Here is a 16,737-nt window from a genome sequence, read left to right on the forward strand (position 1 = left end):
ACATCGAGCACATAGCGGTTAGTGTTGGAGCCACATTGCTGCTTTTCCAGGTTTTCCAGTGCACTCCTCTAATCCGTGGCAGTAGGATGTCGTCGAAGTTATTTGTCGCATTTCGAAAACCCTGTTTAAACGCAAGAATTTCGGCAGTGAAGATCCTGGCTTCCGTCGGAAGCTTAAACATAGCCCAAGATTGTGTGTCTCTGGAGAAATAAGCGAATCTGGTAGTGCCCTCTCTTGTTTTGGAGCTGTTCCGAGATTTTGGGCTGGTAGTTCAGTACTTTGTATTCCCAACTAAATGCAGGATGCAGAGAGTCTTTCATGACGGGGGGTATCACATTTATTTGTTGTCTGAAACTTTGAATTAGTAGAGGTGTTCTTCTTCTAATCCCATCGACTTCCCCGTTGGCCTCAACGAAGCAGTTAAGATTGTGAAGGAGACCCACGAGATGCGTCGTACTAGGTGAGTTCGTCGCTCACGCGCTAGTGTTTACAAGGCCATTGGCAATACTGAAATTGCTGCTGGGGCCAAGGAGGAGAATAAAGTGCTGCTCAAGTATGAATTTTTGAGCCAAGAAAGTCCTCAGTTATTGAGACGGTCATCTCCCTTGGCTCCACTAAAAGTGAATTCATAGCTGTATAATTTATTGCCCCAAGACAGATTCATATGTGGCGGTATTGCAGAGTATCAATCTTGCATAGCAGAGATGTCGAGGCATCGCCGTAAACGTGCACCCATAATGCGATGTAGAACGATTCATGTCACGGTAAAGACTGGGTAGAACTGTGAACCAGCTCCCCACCACACACGGAATACCGTATGAGTGATTGACTTACCTTGGAAATCAGATATTCCACATGGTGTTGCAACGTCAGCCTGTTGTCCGTGACCTTGGAAATCAAGCAACTATTCCACATGGCGTGCCCGCGTCAGTCTGCTTCGGCATAGAGTCCAAGCCATTTGAATGAAATCCTTACTGGAAAGGTAAAAGGCCCTAATCACAATCTCGGAAATTGTTATCGTCCATCTCTGGCATGTAAAGACAACCATCGAAGATTTTGTATTTGTCAGGTTGAGTCCAGTTCTGCACGTCCACGAGAACAGCATATCCGCCGTTCGATCCAGCCACATTTGCGTCATTCTGAAACTGAGAGGGCCGAAGGTGGTAGCCGAGCGGTTCTAGGTGCTACAGTCGGAACCGCGCGACTGCTACGGTCGCAGGTTCGAATCCTGCCTCGGGCATGGATGTGTGTGATGTCCTTAGGTTAGTTAGTTTTAAGTAGTTCTAAGTTCTAGGGGACTGATGACCTCAGAAGTTAAGTCCCATAGTGCTCAGAGCCATTTGAACCATTTTTTTGAAACTGAGAGGAAACGTGTACGTGCAGATGTCATATGTGTACATTGGGATTTTTACTGAAGGACCAAAGATTGTGCCAAGACCTGACGAGTTCATTGCATAAAGAGTAGACTTAGGCTGTCTATGGTGCCTCTCCCTATTAAGATCCGGGCAGACGGGATTTCTTTCGAAACTACCATTTCAATCGGCGCTTCAACATCCTTTCTGGTTTTTTAAGCATGCAAGAAGAGAGAGCAATGGGACGGTATGAACTGACCAAACCAGGTTCTTCGCCAGGCTTAAATATGGGAACAATTACGTAAGCGCGCCAATCGTCCGGGAAGTTGCCTGCTGTTCATAAATGGCTGAAGATGTCGATCAAGATGTTCAAGGCTTCATCCGGCAAATTGGCTAGCATTCTGTAGTGGACGTTTGCCGTATCCAGGAGCAACATCTCTAAAGACGTTTCCGCTGTTCTGAGAACTGGAATGAAGTCAGTAAGAATTGCGTCGATCCCAGGGATGAAAGAGAAGCGGCATTCGATGTTCGTAGTAATTCGGGGATGACCAAAGGGGGAGCGACGATTTGTGTGAAGTCATCCACCCAGCCATGTAAATTTTTACAGAACGAGGACATGTACTGGAATTAGCTTATGCAGGACCAAAGCGATGACAACGGAGTTCCTCCCGTGATTGTCTCACTAAACAGTTTTTTTCCGCTTCTTAAAAAAATCAGGGTTGCGGACACCTGTGTTTATTTGATAAAATTCGTCCAGGCGCTGGAAGTTAGCTTGCATGTAACATCTTGTCTTGGAAGCACCATGAATCTAAAGACCTTTCGGCTTCTGGATCGGTTTGACTTGGCATTTGGACAAGATGGCTTCCCCATCAATTAGCGAAATGAACCGATTGTAGTGTTCGTCTAAGGGCACTTGAAATGAATCTACGTGGAGGTGTTCCTTGATAACATGTTTTATACGCCTCCCAGTCTGCTTCGCATATGTCCCCTCTTTGAAGACTGCGTGTGTGGTCCCTATCACTCTCATTTAGTATAGTTACTCGAGTGGCAAAATGATTCGACTCCAGCAGGTAGGGGCAGACCTAGCTCACAAATTCTTGGGAAATTTTCGGAGAACAGAAGGTGATATCTATCGCAGACGAGCGTCGGATGAGAGTTGGGAAACCGGTGTTCGGAATAAATAAATTGAATTCGTTTATCATGTCCAAAATAGCTGATCCATATCTGTTGTCCATCTCGTATCCCCAAGTGGCATTGAAGTCTTCGCAGAACAGGAAAGGGGTGTCGAGGTGATTAACCGATGTATGGCACTCATCGGTTTCGATTTTTATTCTTGGAGAGCGGAATAGTGTCGCTGTGGGAACGTCTAAAGTCTTCAGTGAGTGCGCACCCCTACTGCCTGGAAGAGTTTTATGTATGTGTGATCACAGTATCTAGCAGAAGCAAGAACTAAAGACCTAACGGACAGGCCTTTTCCGTCGTGTCTGTTTTCCCGAAGAATGTAAAGGCCAGTGGCGAGAACAATGAATATGGTTTTAACCAAGTTTCTGAGATAGATGCAATGTGTAATTCTTGGGTTTCTCTGTTGGAAATGACCGACCTGACGCTCTATTGGAAAATTTTAATCACCATTTTATTGTGTAAGAGTTTCTAGTAATATATGGCGTATCTCTGTGGAATTGACTAGTTTTTGTGGTGCCGTTTGGTTCAAATGGCTCTGACCACTATGCGGCTCAACTTCTGAGGTCATCAGTCGCCTAGAACTTAGAACTAATTAAACCTAACTAACCTAAGGACATCACACACATCCATGCCCGAGGCAGGATTCGAACCTGCGACCGTAGCGGTCACGCGGTTCCAGAATGACGCGCCTAGAACCGCACGGCCACACCGGCCGGCTGCACTGCTTCGGCATACGGCGTGTGTGAGGTAGCCGTCTCGGCTTCCATGAAAGTGATGCCTTGCCTAGTAGCGGCTTCCTTAATGTGCCTCTGGTGTGCGTACTCTGGGCACGCCCAGTTTACCGCCACGTGTGTCTGGTTGCAATGTACACACCGTGGTTGAGTGGAAGGGCAGTCGGCTGGAGCGTGATTTCCACCACAGCTACCTCATCTTATGGCAGGGCGGCACTGGCTGCTTACTAGATTAAATCAGAGACAGTTTTGACATTGCCACACAGAAGGGACATATCCAGGGTGAGTTAAAAATGACTTAACAACTTTGTTGAGGTAACTTCAAAATCGGTGGATGTGTCATTTTCTAGCAAAAATGGTTCAAATGGCTCTAAGCACTATGGGACTTAACAGCTGAGGTCATCAGTCCCCTAACTAACCTAAGGCCTCTAGGCCACTCCGACCGGCTCATTTTGTAGCAAACAACCTCAAGTTTCACATAGAAGTGTCAGGTGTCATTTTAGTTTGATGTGGCTACGGTTTGTGGCGTAGCAAGCGTCCCATCGGAAGTCAGTTGCCGGCCGTTGTGGCCGAGCGGTTGTAGGCGCTTCAGTCTGGAACCGCGCGACCGCTACGGTCGCAGGTTCGAATCCTGCCTCGGGCATGGATGTGAGTGATGTCCTTAGGTTAGTTAGGTTTAAGTAGTTCTAAGTTCTACGGGGACTGATGACCTCAGCAATTAAGCCCCATAGTGCTCAGAGCCATTTGAATCATTTTTTTGGTAGTCAATTTCTTCCCACACTTGTTGCAGCAAATGAGGCGTAACTTGTGCAGCGGCAGCGTAGATTCGATTTATGAACTCGGGTAAATTTTGTGGTAGGGGGGAACATACAAAAGATCTTCAATGAAACCCCAGAGAAAGAAGTTCCATGCGATTGGCCCTTCACAGCCAATGCATTTACCTGGGAAGCGATTATCGAGAAAACCTCGAACTTCTGCAAGGAAACGAGGTGGTGCACCGTCTTGCTGGTAGTAACTCATTCCGTTTCGGTTATCTTTCCACCTTGGCCATTTTCATCGATACGCCGAACAGTTGCTGCAGAGCTCGTTTCACGAAACCAAAACACACAGCGAACACGTTCCGCTCCAGTGAAAGTAGCCATTTTACCAGCGCGCGTTTTTGTAACTTCACAGGTTCAAATGGGACCGCGCAAATTGCATCAGGTCGCGCGGCGTTGTGGTCGTGGCACAGTTTCTCGCGCCGCGCGTCGCGCGTGCCTCTCTAGCACCGTGGGAAATTTGAGGCGGGGAGCGGAAGAGTAGCTCGGCCATATGCTCACACCGGCACGGCGCATATGAGCAGTGGTAGTCCGTGTAGGGCTCGTGAGATGATGAAAATTTGTCAAATGTTGCTTCCAGAGCTGTAACTGTATAAAACATTTGGCACAATAAGTAAAGTCTGGGCAGAAACAATAATCTAACAATCTGTAGCACAAGCTTCTTAAGGGATATATCTGTCTGTAAAGCTAAAAAGCATCTAATTTGTTGAGTAACTAACTTTTTTATGATCTGTAGAAGTTCCAAATATCACCTGAATCGAAAGTAGGAATTCATTGGCCCTCTGTCGATTGTACACCAGACTTAAGGCCATTCTAAGCAACAGGGGAAGAAGTCTTAACAACAGACTGTAGAAAATAAGGTTGCTTCTTCTGGACCTATCTAACCAACTAACCGAGCGACGTGATGTACTGGTTAATGTACTGGGCACTAATTCTGGAGGACGACGGTTCAGAAGCCACTACGATTTAAGTTCTCCGTGATTTCCCCAAATTGGTTAAGGCAAATGCCGGGTGTTTACTTTGAAAGGGCTCGGCCGATTTCCTTCTCCCTCCTTTCGCAGTCCGAGTTCCTTCTGTAATGACCTCGTTGTCGACGGACTTCTTTTCTTCAGCCATCAAGGGTGTTGAACACTTTCTGGATAGTCTCGCAGTACCCTGGCACTAGCCGGAACAAACTGTGCGCGAGTATGAGTATCGAAGCGCAAACATCACCTAGGCGGCAGTATGCAGGTCTTTGCTCCGATAGCCTGTTTACAGTGTGTGCCGGTTCAAAAAATGGTTCAAATGGCTCTAAGCACTATGGGACTTAACATGTGAGGTCATCGGACCCCTAGACTTAGAACTACTTAAACCTAACTAACCTAAGGACATCACACACAGCCGTGCCCGAGGCAGGATTCGAACCTGCGACCGTAGCAGCCGTGTGGTTCCAGACTAAAGCGCCTAGAACCGCTCGACCACAGAGGCCGGCGTGTGTGCCGGGAAGTGCAGTCTGTCACTTTGAATGGTTCATGGGAAGAACAATTAGTTGTACTCCACTGATGAGACCTATGACGATAATAACTGCGTCTGACCCAATGGCCGAGTACAAGTCTTCAATTCGATGCCACTTCTGTAACATTTGTGTCCCCAGTCTACTCGTTATCCAATCGGGAAAAGGAACCTAAAGTTTATCGTGGCATCAGAACTTCATATCGTTCGTGACGACTCTTCACATCGCTGAAAGCCGAAGGCTAAGGCGGGTTGAAAATTTCCGTGGTTCGGCCGGGGTTCGATGCCGCCATCTCAACAAACGGCATCTATGTTGCAGATAGAAGGTAAATCGGATGGAAACAGCAACCAGCAGCGATTTATTGTCTTGAAATACTTATTCTCCCATGGGCTAGCTTTCAGACTATTGCACGATGAAACGCTGCATTTCCTTCTTGTTCTATGTTTTGGCTTGCGAGGGTAATTTTGTATTTGTGTACAGTGCCACTCAGTGCACTAATCTCGTATTACACTGAAATGTTTCTCTCTTTTATTTTTCCATCGTTCAAAGTAATGACATCTTGCAGTTCTTCGCAGTTTCTATTTAACTATCCATTCAGTTCCGCTGCTCTTCCAAGTCCGTTTCCGACGCTAACAAAAGAGCCTTTATTTCTTCTCTCTTTGCAAATTTATCCGTAATTTTTCTCATGGTTTACTGAATGTACAGATTGCATAACATCCGACATATGCTAACCTCTGCCTCACTCCCTTCTCAGATACTGCTTACCGTCCACGTCCATCGTCTTTTAATAACTGCAATCTGCTTTCTTTGGGAGCAAACTGCTGAGGTCATCGGTCCCTAAGCGTACGCACAACTAAATCTAACTTAAACTAAGGACAGCACACACACACACACACACACACACACACACACACACACACACATGCTCGAGGGAGAACTCGATCCTCCGATGGGGGAGCCGCGCGGACCGTGACAAGACGCCCCAGACCACGCGGCTACCCCGCGCGGCCTCTGCTTTCTGTGCAAGTTATAAATAACAAAAATTTAAACATTGCTGCTTGCGTCCGTTGCAACGTGTGGCTGTACAGGTATGAGCAGCCCTTAGAGGCTCGCCTTCACACATTCTTTTTGAAATTTGTGACTACAGCCCTTCTGGCTTATCTTATACTTGACATGTGAGTTCTGTCTCTGGTATTGTTAGTACTTACGCTTTTTTATGTATAAAAAATTTCTCTTCAATAAAATTGTAATTATGTTATAAACCACTTTGTATGTCTAAATTCTGATGAAAGCACTCTTAGAAGTGTTGTTACCTGGTCAGTAAGACTAAAAATTTGTGACCGAGGGCTCATTTGTTTCATTTTCAACTTATAAATAAACTTCCGTTCCCTGTATTTTACCCCTGCTTCTTTCAGTATTTTAGTGAGTGACTTCCACTCAACAGTGTCATATGCTTTCTCTACATTTAGAATGCTATAAGCGTAGATTTGCTTTTCTTCAGTCTTTCGTCTCAAATACTTCGTGTGATTAGTACTGCCTTGCCCTCTCCTAGCTAGCGAAATACGGGGAACTTTTTCTTTCATTACCCGATTCGAAACGATTGCCCCCGAACTGAACGCGAGCACATAAGAGTACATTAAGACCACTGCTACTAAACATGTTGCAGAGGCAGTAAAGAGCGATACCATAAAAGGGTACCGTTATTCAGAATAAGAGTACGAGAAGAACTGGAACTGCTGACGTAGAATCGCGCAATCGGTAGTGATTGGTTGAGAGCTGTGTGGTCAGTAACCGTGACCCCGGCCATACCAGCACGTGGAGGCGTTGCCGTCCTTGGTGTGTGCGCGTGGCTATGACGTAGCACCGTAGCACATGTTGCCTGCAGCCGGCGCTCATTAGCCAGGTTGAGTACTCCACGCTCGTCGCTCTGAACAGATGCGCAGCTGCTGGCGCGAGGCGCTCCAGATGTTGCTGTACCGTTTTATGAAGGACAGTTTTCAGCTGTTCAAGGTAGCAATTACGGAGTGCTTGGTGCCTTCAGGATTACCTCTTCTTCTATCTTCCAGGTCTCATTCTCATAACCACAGCTGCACCGCCATCCACTGTACAACGCGCGGCTGAGGATATTTTAAGAAGTCCTTTTCCTATTTGATTCACGTATTAAGAAAGAATTGTTCCACACTACACTTCCGTAATCGGTTCTCTAAACTTACCGCAAGACAGCCATTCATACAACGATTTCCTCTAGTAGTGAGCTATGCTGATCCGTTGCAGTGCCATCACTAGCCCGCGGGCCCATGATTCCGATACTACACTACTGGCCGTTAAAATTGCTACACCAAGAACAAATGCAGATGATAAACGGGTATTCATTGGACAAATATATTATACTAGAAATGACATGTTATTACATTTGCACGCTATTTGGGTGCATAGATCCTGAGAAATCAGTACCAATGACAACCACCTCTGGCCGTAATAACGACCTTGGTACGCCTGGGCATTGAGTCAAACAGAGCTTGAATGGCGTGTACAGGTACAGCTGCCCATGCAGCTTCAACACGATACCACAGTTCATCAAGAGTAGTGACTGACGTATTGTGACGAGCCAGTTGCCCGGCCTCCATTGACCCGACGTTTTCAATTGGTGAGAGATCTGGAGAATGTGCTGGCCAGGGCAGCAGTCGAACATTTTCTATATCCAAAAAGGCATGAACAGGACCTCCAACATGCGGTTGTGAATTGTCCTCCTGAAATGTAGGGTTTCGCAGAGATCGATTGAAGGGTAGAGCCACGGGTTGTAACACATCTGAAATGTAACGTCCACTGTTCAAAGTGCCGCCAATGCGAACAAGAAGTGACCGAGATGGGTAACCAAAGGCACTCCATACCATCACGCCGGGTGATACGCCAGTATGGCGATGACGAATACACTCCTCCAATGTGCGTTCACTGCGATGTCGCCAAACACGGATGCGGCCATCATAATGCTGTAAACAGAACCTGGATTCATCCGAAAAAATGACGTTTTGCCATTCGTGCACCCAGGACCTTCGTTGAGTACACCATCGCAGGCGCTCCTGTCTGTGATGCAGCGTCAAGGGTAACCGCAGCCACGGTCTCCGAGCTGATAGTCCATGCTGCTGCAAACTTCGTCGAACTGTTCGTGCAGATGGTTGTTGTCTTGCAAACGTCCCCATCTGTAGACTCAGGGATCGAGACGTGGCTGCACGATCCGTTACAGTCATGCGGATAAGATGCCTGTCATCTCGACTGCTAGTGATACGAGGCCGTTGGGATCCAGCACGGCGTTCCGTATTACCATCCTGAACCCACCGATTCCATATTCTGCTAACAGTCATTGGATCTCGACCAACGCGAGCAGCAATGTCGCGATACGATAAACCGCAATCGCGATAGGCTACAATCCGACCTTTATCAAAGTCGAAAACGTGATGGTACGCATTTCTCCTCCTTACACGAGGCATCACAACAACGTTTCACCAGGCTACGCCGGTCAACTGCTGTTTGTGTATGAGAAATTGGTTGGAAACTTTCCTCATGTCATCACGTTGTAGGTGTCGCCACCGGCGCCAACCTTGTGTGAATGCTCTGAAAAGCTAATCATTTGCATATCACAGCATCTTCTTCCTGTCGGTTAAATTTCGCATCTGTAGCACTTCATCTTCGTGGTGTAGCAATTTTAATGGCCAGTAGTTATATTACGGGATTAGGTGCATTAGAGCCTTCCTTGCAGTTCCCTTACCAGATACAGCCTTCTTTCCCACAATTCTCCCAGGAGTTCCGTATTTTCATCCGTTTCCTCTTTTACTGATTTTGCATGTTCATTCTGTTTCACAACGCTTCGTAGTGGTAGTCCCTAGGTTTGTAAACGAGTGGTGTTTACCACTGATGTTAGAATCTGATTACTGAAGTTTTTCCCTGTTGTTTATTGTCGTGACAGAGATTCAATGGTTGTACTGCCGGTCCGCGTCTTCCCAACACGATATTTCGACCTCGTGACTCGGCGTCCTCATCAGGTGTGATGACGTCGAAAAATCGTGTTGGAAGTATGCGGACCACCGACAGTACACCATATTGTCGGGACGAGACCACCGAGTAATCCAGACAGAAAACCATAGACGTAGCAGAAGTGGAGACAAGTGACCAATAGTGCTTTTCGATATTTAGATGACCGTGAAGCGAGTACACCACTGAGTCTTGTGTCACTCTGTGCTGGAACTTGTAGGCGGCCATATCCTCTAATTGGCCGGCGGAATGGTGTGTGGCGCCGCCGCAGGCGAAGCTAGAGCTGGCGGGTGTCCTACTCTGTCTAGAGGCCAAGGTCTCCCATGTTCCTCGTACGACTTTCAAAGACCCTCAGCTCCGAAACAGAATTACCTTGCATTTGTCTCCATTATGAGAGATGTCAGTCATACCAAATGAAGGCCGTGGGATCCCTCTTTAACATCGTGAGCTCACGAAAGTCACATGGAGTAGCTCCTAATATCGTGTCGGACCTCCTTTCGCCCGGCATAACGCACCAACTCGATATGACATGGACTCAACAAGTCTTTGGAAGTCCCCTGCAGAAATATTGAGCTATGTTGCCTCTATAGCCGTCCATAATTACGAAAGTGTTGCCGATGAAGGACTTTGTGCACGAACCGACGTCTCGATTACGTCCCATAAATGTTCGATAGGGCCGGCCGGTGTGGCCGTGCGGTTGTAGGCGCTTCAGTCTGGAACCGTGTGACCGCTACAATCGCAAGTTCGAATCCTGCCTCGGGCATGGATGTGTGTGATGTCCTTAGGTTAGTTAGGTTTAAGTAGTTCTAAGTCCTAGGGGACTGATGACCTCAGATGTTCAGTCCCAAAGTGCTCAGAACCATTTGAGCCAATGTTCGATGGGATTCATGTCGCGCGATTTAGGCGGCCAAATCATACGCTAGAATTGTCCGGAATGTTCTTCATACCAATCGCGAATAATCGTGGCCCCGCGACATGGTGCATTGTTATCTGTAAAAATTCCATAGCTGTTTGAGTACATGAAGTGCATGAATGGCTGCAAATGGTCTCCAGGTAACCTAACATAACCATTTCCAGTTTAGTTGGACCAGAGAACCCTGTCCATTCCATGTAAACAGAGCCCACACCATCATAGAGCCATCACCAGTATGCACAGTGCCTTGATGACAATTTGGTTGCCGCTCGGGGTAGCCGTGCGGTCGAGGGCATCTTGTCACGGTTCGCGCGGCTCCCGCCGTCGTAGGTTCGAGTCCTCCGTCGGGAATGGGTGTGTGTGTTGTCCTTAGCGTAAATTAGTTTAAGTTAGATTAAGTAGTGCGTAAGCCTAGGGACCGATGACCTCAGCAGTTTGGTCCCATAGTCTTTGCCACAAATGTCCAAAATTTTACAACTTGGGTTCATGGCTTCGTGGAGTCTGCGCTACAATTGAACCCTACCATCAGCTCTTAACAACTGAAACCAGACCTCATCTGACCAGGCCACGGTTTTCCAGTCGTCTAGGATCCAACGATATAGTCACGAGCCAAGGCGACGCGCTACAGATGATGTCGGGCTGTTAACGAAGCCACTCGCTTCGGTCTTGGGCTGCCATAACCCATTAACGCCTAATTCCGCCGCATTGTCATAAAGGACACGTTCGTTGCGCGTCCCACATTGATTTTTGCTGCTATTTCATGCATTGTCGCTTGTCTGTTTGCGCAAACAACTCTATGCAAACGCTGCTGTTCGCGGTCGTTAAGTGAAGGCCGTCGGCCACTGCGTTGTCCGCGATGAAGAGATGCGATGCCTGGAATGTGGTATTCTCGGCACACTCGTGACACTCTTGATCTTGGAATACTGAATTCCCCAACGATTTCCGAAATGGAGTGTCTTATTCATCTCGCTCCAGCTACCATTTCGCTTTCACAGTATGTTAATTGACATTGGAAAGCTTTCCACGTTAATCACGTGATACAAATGACAGCACCACCATTCCACTACCCTTTTATACCTAGTGTACGTATTACTGCCGCCACCTGTTTGTGTGCATACCGCTGCCCCATGAAAAATGGCTCTGAGCACTATGGGACTCAACTGCTGAGGTCATTAGTCCCCTAGAACTTAGAACTAGTTAAACCTAACTAACCTAAGGACATCACACACATCCATGCCCGAGGCAGGATTCGAACCTGCGACCGTAGCGGTCTCGCGGTTCCAGACTGCAGCGCCAGAACCGCGCGGCCACTTCGGCCGGCGCTGCCCCATGACTTTTCGTCACACTCAGTGTAGTGTAGTCCGCCGACAGTAAAAAGAGTGCTACTGAAACTAAACTAAACTCCGTCCGAACAAGCCATGAAGGCCCGGCCGCCGTTTCATCCTCAGCCCATAGACATCAAAGGATGTGGATATGGAAGGGCATGTGGTCAGCACACCGCCCTCCTGACCGTTGTCAGTTTTCGTGACTGGAGCCGCTACTTATCACTCAAGTAGCTCCTCAGTTTGCCTCACAAGGGCTGATCACTCTAGTAGCTCCTCAGTTTGCCTCACAAGGGCTGAGTGCACCTCGCTTGCCGACAGCGCTGGACAGACCGGATGTTCACCCATCCAAGTGCTAGCCGAGCCCGACAGCGCTTAACTTCGGTGATCTGACGGGAACCGGTGTTACCACTGCGGCAAGGCCGTTGGCAGGATAACGTGGCACCGCTCAGATTTTTACGGAAGAGTGCTACTAACAGGTCCAATTATTAGTTCATCTATATTGGAGAACGTTAGTCGTTCTATTAAGCGTCGTTGGGTGTAAACATGATGGTACTTAATTTCGTCCGCTAAAACGTACCTAATTTTGTCAGTAAAACTGCCTTTCAGGGCCAGTCACGTTTTAGAGAAGATAATGCGTGTGATACTTTCCTCGTTATTAATCCGCTATGTTGTACAATGTAAAACGCTTTTTCAGATCTACGAATTGGGAATTTATTTGTTCACGTGTGTCGTATCGTTTGCAACATGTCACTTGTGTCAAACACAGCATCCCCTCCGTACCCATACGAGTGTAGTTCACTCTAAATCAGTTATTATTCTTTGAGATCGGCTCCTTTCTGATCGAGAAATATCGTAATCTTAGTGCATTGTACCTTAGGGTGAAGCATTAAATAAAAAATATTGGTCTTGTAGTCCGTGTTTGTTTTTCTACCCTTTACTATGAACCTGAGTTCTTTCATAGTCACTTAGGATTATTCGCTCCGCGTTATATATTCCATAAATATGACTTGAAAAAGTATTAAGTTTCCCAGCCTATCCTGTGTAATATTTAACGATTTTTGTCATGATCTAAACATGTCTTTAGTATTGGTAGCAGACCTGTACATGACTGAGCAAACCGGGGTGGCCGAGCGGTTCTAGACGCTACAGTCTGGAACCGCGCGACCGCTACGTCGCAGGTTCGAATCCTGCCTCGGGCATGGATGTGTGTGACGTCTTTAGGTTAGTTAGGTATAATAGTTCTAAGTTCTAGGGGACTGATGACCTTAGAAGTTAAGTCCCATAGTGCTCAGAGCCACTTTTTTAGTACATGACTGACCGCCGATATTCTGTACGACCTGAAATTCGTAGGACTTTCTTTGCCGTGGTTTATTTGTAAATTATGCATGCTTCATTCAGATGAACTAGTTGCTACTGTTTTCCCTGTCATATATCTTTCATAATTTTGAAAGGTTTTTTTACCATCCGTATTTTCTGTTAATTTTGCCGTTAAAAAAAGTTGGATCTTCGCTCTATTTTATTACTTTTTTTGGAGCATATTTGTCTGGAGCACAAGCTTCCAGAACGTCATCTGAACTAAAGATCTTAATCCGTCTTCTAAGTAGGGTCTCCAAAACAGTTTGATGCACTTTCACTTGGAGCTAAGCCGACATCTTACCAGATCCGGTCCGGTGTCTTGCAGACAGTAGGGTATTATTTAGCACCAATGTGATTGCTAGACTTTGCCCTCTAATATTTATCCCTCATAGTTACAGATTATACGCGGGGATCCCCTGTGTAACCCTGACTACACATCGACTTTTTTCAATTTCGTAGTGGGGACCATGGTATCACTGTTCCATAAACTGAGCTCAAGGCGCATGCCTCTCCGACAAGCTTTTGTATTTCTGGCGTCATTGTTCTTTATGAGAAGTCGGACTAACAACAATCCATTGAGTACTGCAAGCCCACTGTCACCTTTTCTTGTTTCATCGCCCGTGCGTCTTGCCTGAGGTACATACACGTCGGTCTTCTACTCATATTTATCATAATATGTGATCATTACACTTGAAAAGTCACCAGCATTATGACAGATTTGTAACTTCGACAGTGTACTACGCAGTACAGATGATTTAATGTTAGGGAGTCATAACTAAAGATTTGAAGTTGAAGAAGTTCATGGTTTTTTTCCTGTTGGTATTTGTGAAAGACGGTAGTATGAAATTACACCAGGGAAATTTCGAACTAATTTCTGAAATTGATATTACCAAATTTCCAAAATTATAACAAATAAATGAGAGCAGCAACGCTTTAGCGAATGTTACACCCTACTTTGCAGATTTGTTTGTTGTACTGATAAAGTTTTTCAGCGAGATGCAAAACGAAACACGTTCGTTAAAACAGTTTAGGAGAACTTTAACAGAAACTGTTTTTATTAAAAAGGGCTGCATTATTCTAAGCCTTCTAAAGTCAGTCGCTATAGTATATACATTTGCTTTTTTCTCAGCGTTTGAGTGTGGTTATTTGTTTACGGTTGTAGGGGGGAGGTTGCTGTCGATAGGCCACCTAGAGAAAATATATAATAAAGTCCTCGTATACTGTAAAAATGAACATTATCTTTTGCGTTTCACTATAGTAGACACAGAAGTCATAAATATTGACTGTTGATGAAATATTTGAAAAATAAAAACACATGCCAACAGCCGAATCAAGGGGGCTTGTTTCCTTTACTGGGACAGGCTGTTTCTGTGAATGGATTGTAATGCAACAGCTGTTGAATGTTCTACACATGTGTTAGTACATGTCACTTTTTTTTATTTTGAGGAGCTTTTTGTTGGCATCTGGAACCGAATAACGTGTATTCGAAACCAAGTAGGCTGCAAAGGTAAATAAAAAAGAAAAAAGAAAAAAAGGAAAAAAAACTGATCAGAACACTAACTACTAGTAAACATCTAATGAAAAGCCATTCCTTAAATTTGTTCGTAGTGACATACTTAGATCTAAGACTGGACAAAATTCGTGGCAACTCGCATTGCATCGCTATACACCACGTTGTCTGCTCCTACAGCACGCACCTTTATATTATTAATATACCAAAATGATGTGAACTGCTCGCACTTTTCCAATTACGGCTGCAGAAATTTAATCTGTTGTACCATATCACTTCGACGTTTCAATCATTGATGCTAGCCAGTTCCAAGAACATAGTGCAGATATGACATTTTTTCACGGTTGCTTTATATCTCCATGGAACAACGTACCAGTGCAAATATGACATTTTTTCACGGTTGCTTTGTATCTCCATGGAACAACGTACCTCTAATGGCGAATCTTCGCCAACTCGGCGTACACGTAACGACCGCTAGCAATATCCACAGAGAAATCGAGCCGGCGTATCGATAACATTGGTCTCATACTTGGAAGATCAGCTGTGAAGTTAGACATGCAGAAGGCATACGATGGTTAACGCGTATAAACACTAAGACACATTTCGATAGAGGCGTTTCAGCACCGTGCACTGGAGTATCTTCTGGAGCACACCAATCGATGTACGCAAATGGCTCGAGAATCGCGTGTAGAATGATTAGAAATAAAAAGCTTTTTATACCGTGCTTTCTGTTAAACTTAAGCTAATCCCTATTAACTTGCGAATTATCGGATGCTGCAGCCCATTATCAGAGCACAAGCAGCTACGTTTTTCCGCAGATGCTAAAAACGTCACCAGCGCCACATCCTCGGCAGATGCTAAAAACGCCACCAGCGCCACATCCTTGCTGTCGTCACTGTCGTCATGCAGATAAAAATGGCCCAGATGAATGCTGTGGCAGAAGATACTTCCCTGTGTAGCTGTGGAGGGAAGTCCGATTCGCTGATAAGTTACAATGTGACGATGTGACGGGGGAACTGTGACGTTTACGGAATCGTTTTCCGATACCTCGCAGAAGACTGGCTGGGTCCATAAATAAACTCTACAACTTATCAGCTAGCTGAGACCACAGTGCTTTAGCGTGGGGGAAACACAGGATCATGGAAGAATCCCCCAATCCAATGAAACGGTACTTTATAGTCGACCAAATGCTGATCTCTGCTGAGTCAACTGCTTAACATATGTTACAAACACCATCCCGTTCATCTCTCTGACTATACACTGGTTCCAAGATACCACCAAATTTTAGTCTAATTATCAAGAGAGCCAGTGTGAAACGTCAGAATTGTCTTCGAAAGACGAATAAGATGAACTGGGGCAGATAGCATCTGTCCCGAATAGTGAGTAAAAATAACTTTCTTAAGAGACAGAAATTACTGTCGGTTGACTGCACCGTCTCATCGCGATTCCTTTACGAAGTCTTCAGAGAGAACTGCATTTGTTGTGCCGCAACACGAAACAGACCATTGTCCACTGCAAACGAAAATTTTTCTCGATCACTGTGGCAACGTAACATCAGCTGTGAACCGCACGGTAGCGCAAATGTGTTAATCTATTTAGTCTAATGGAGTTTTCGCCTGAATACGCATCGCCAGTGGTGTCACATTTATTGTAAGCCTTTAGACAACGCCCCGATAGAGCTATGTATAAAGTGTACTACAAGGTGATGTTCCGGGGTGCTTTTATTGCATGGAAGTGGACCGTTTGGCTAAAGCGAGGGCACCCTGATTTGGAATAATTAGGAGCTGCTGGAAAGCTGCGAGAGTGTACGGAAAAGTAATGCCTCTGAATTTTTTTGTGAAAACTCGTAAACGTTTTTTTAAAATGAAACAAACATTCTTTCATTCTACATGCTTACTGTTGATGTTTACTTATTTGCAGACCTCTGCTGCTAAAGGACTCCGGACTTTAGCGTGTAATATGGCGATGTCTAACAAATCCTATGTCGACGCGTGAGAAACAGTGTGCTGTAATTGAGTTTCTAATTCGA

At 45.7% G+C, this 16,737-nt stretch overlaps 1 protein-coding gene and 1 pseudogene across 1 annotated transcript in view; one reads left to right on the top strand and one right to left on the bottom strand.

Moving 5' to 3' along the window:
* LOC124798969 (whirlin-like) overlaps positions 1-16,737 on the top strand; it is a 569,605-nt gene that overhangs the window by 467,143 nt on the left and 85,725 nt on the right. The window lies entirely within an intron of this gene.
* Positions 12,152-12,269, bottom strand: LOC124799790 (annotated as a pseudogene).

The sequence above is a fragment of the Schistocerca piceifrons genome, chromosome 5 (genome assembly GCF_021461385.2).
Source record: "Schistocerca piceifrons isolate TAMUIC-IGC-003096 chromosome 5, iqSchPice1.1, whole genome shotgun sequence".
NCBI lineage: Eukaryota > Metazoa > Arthropoda > Insecta > Orthoptera > Acrididae > Schistocerca > Schistocerca piceifrons.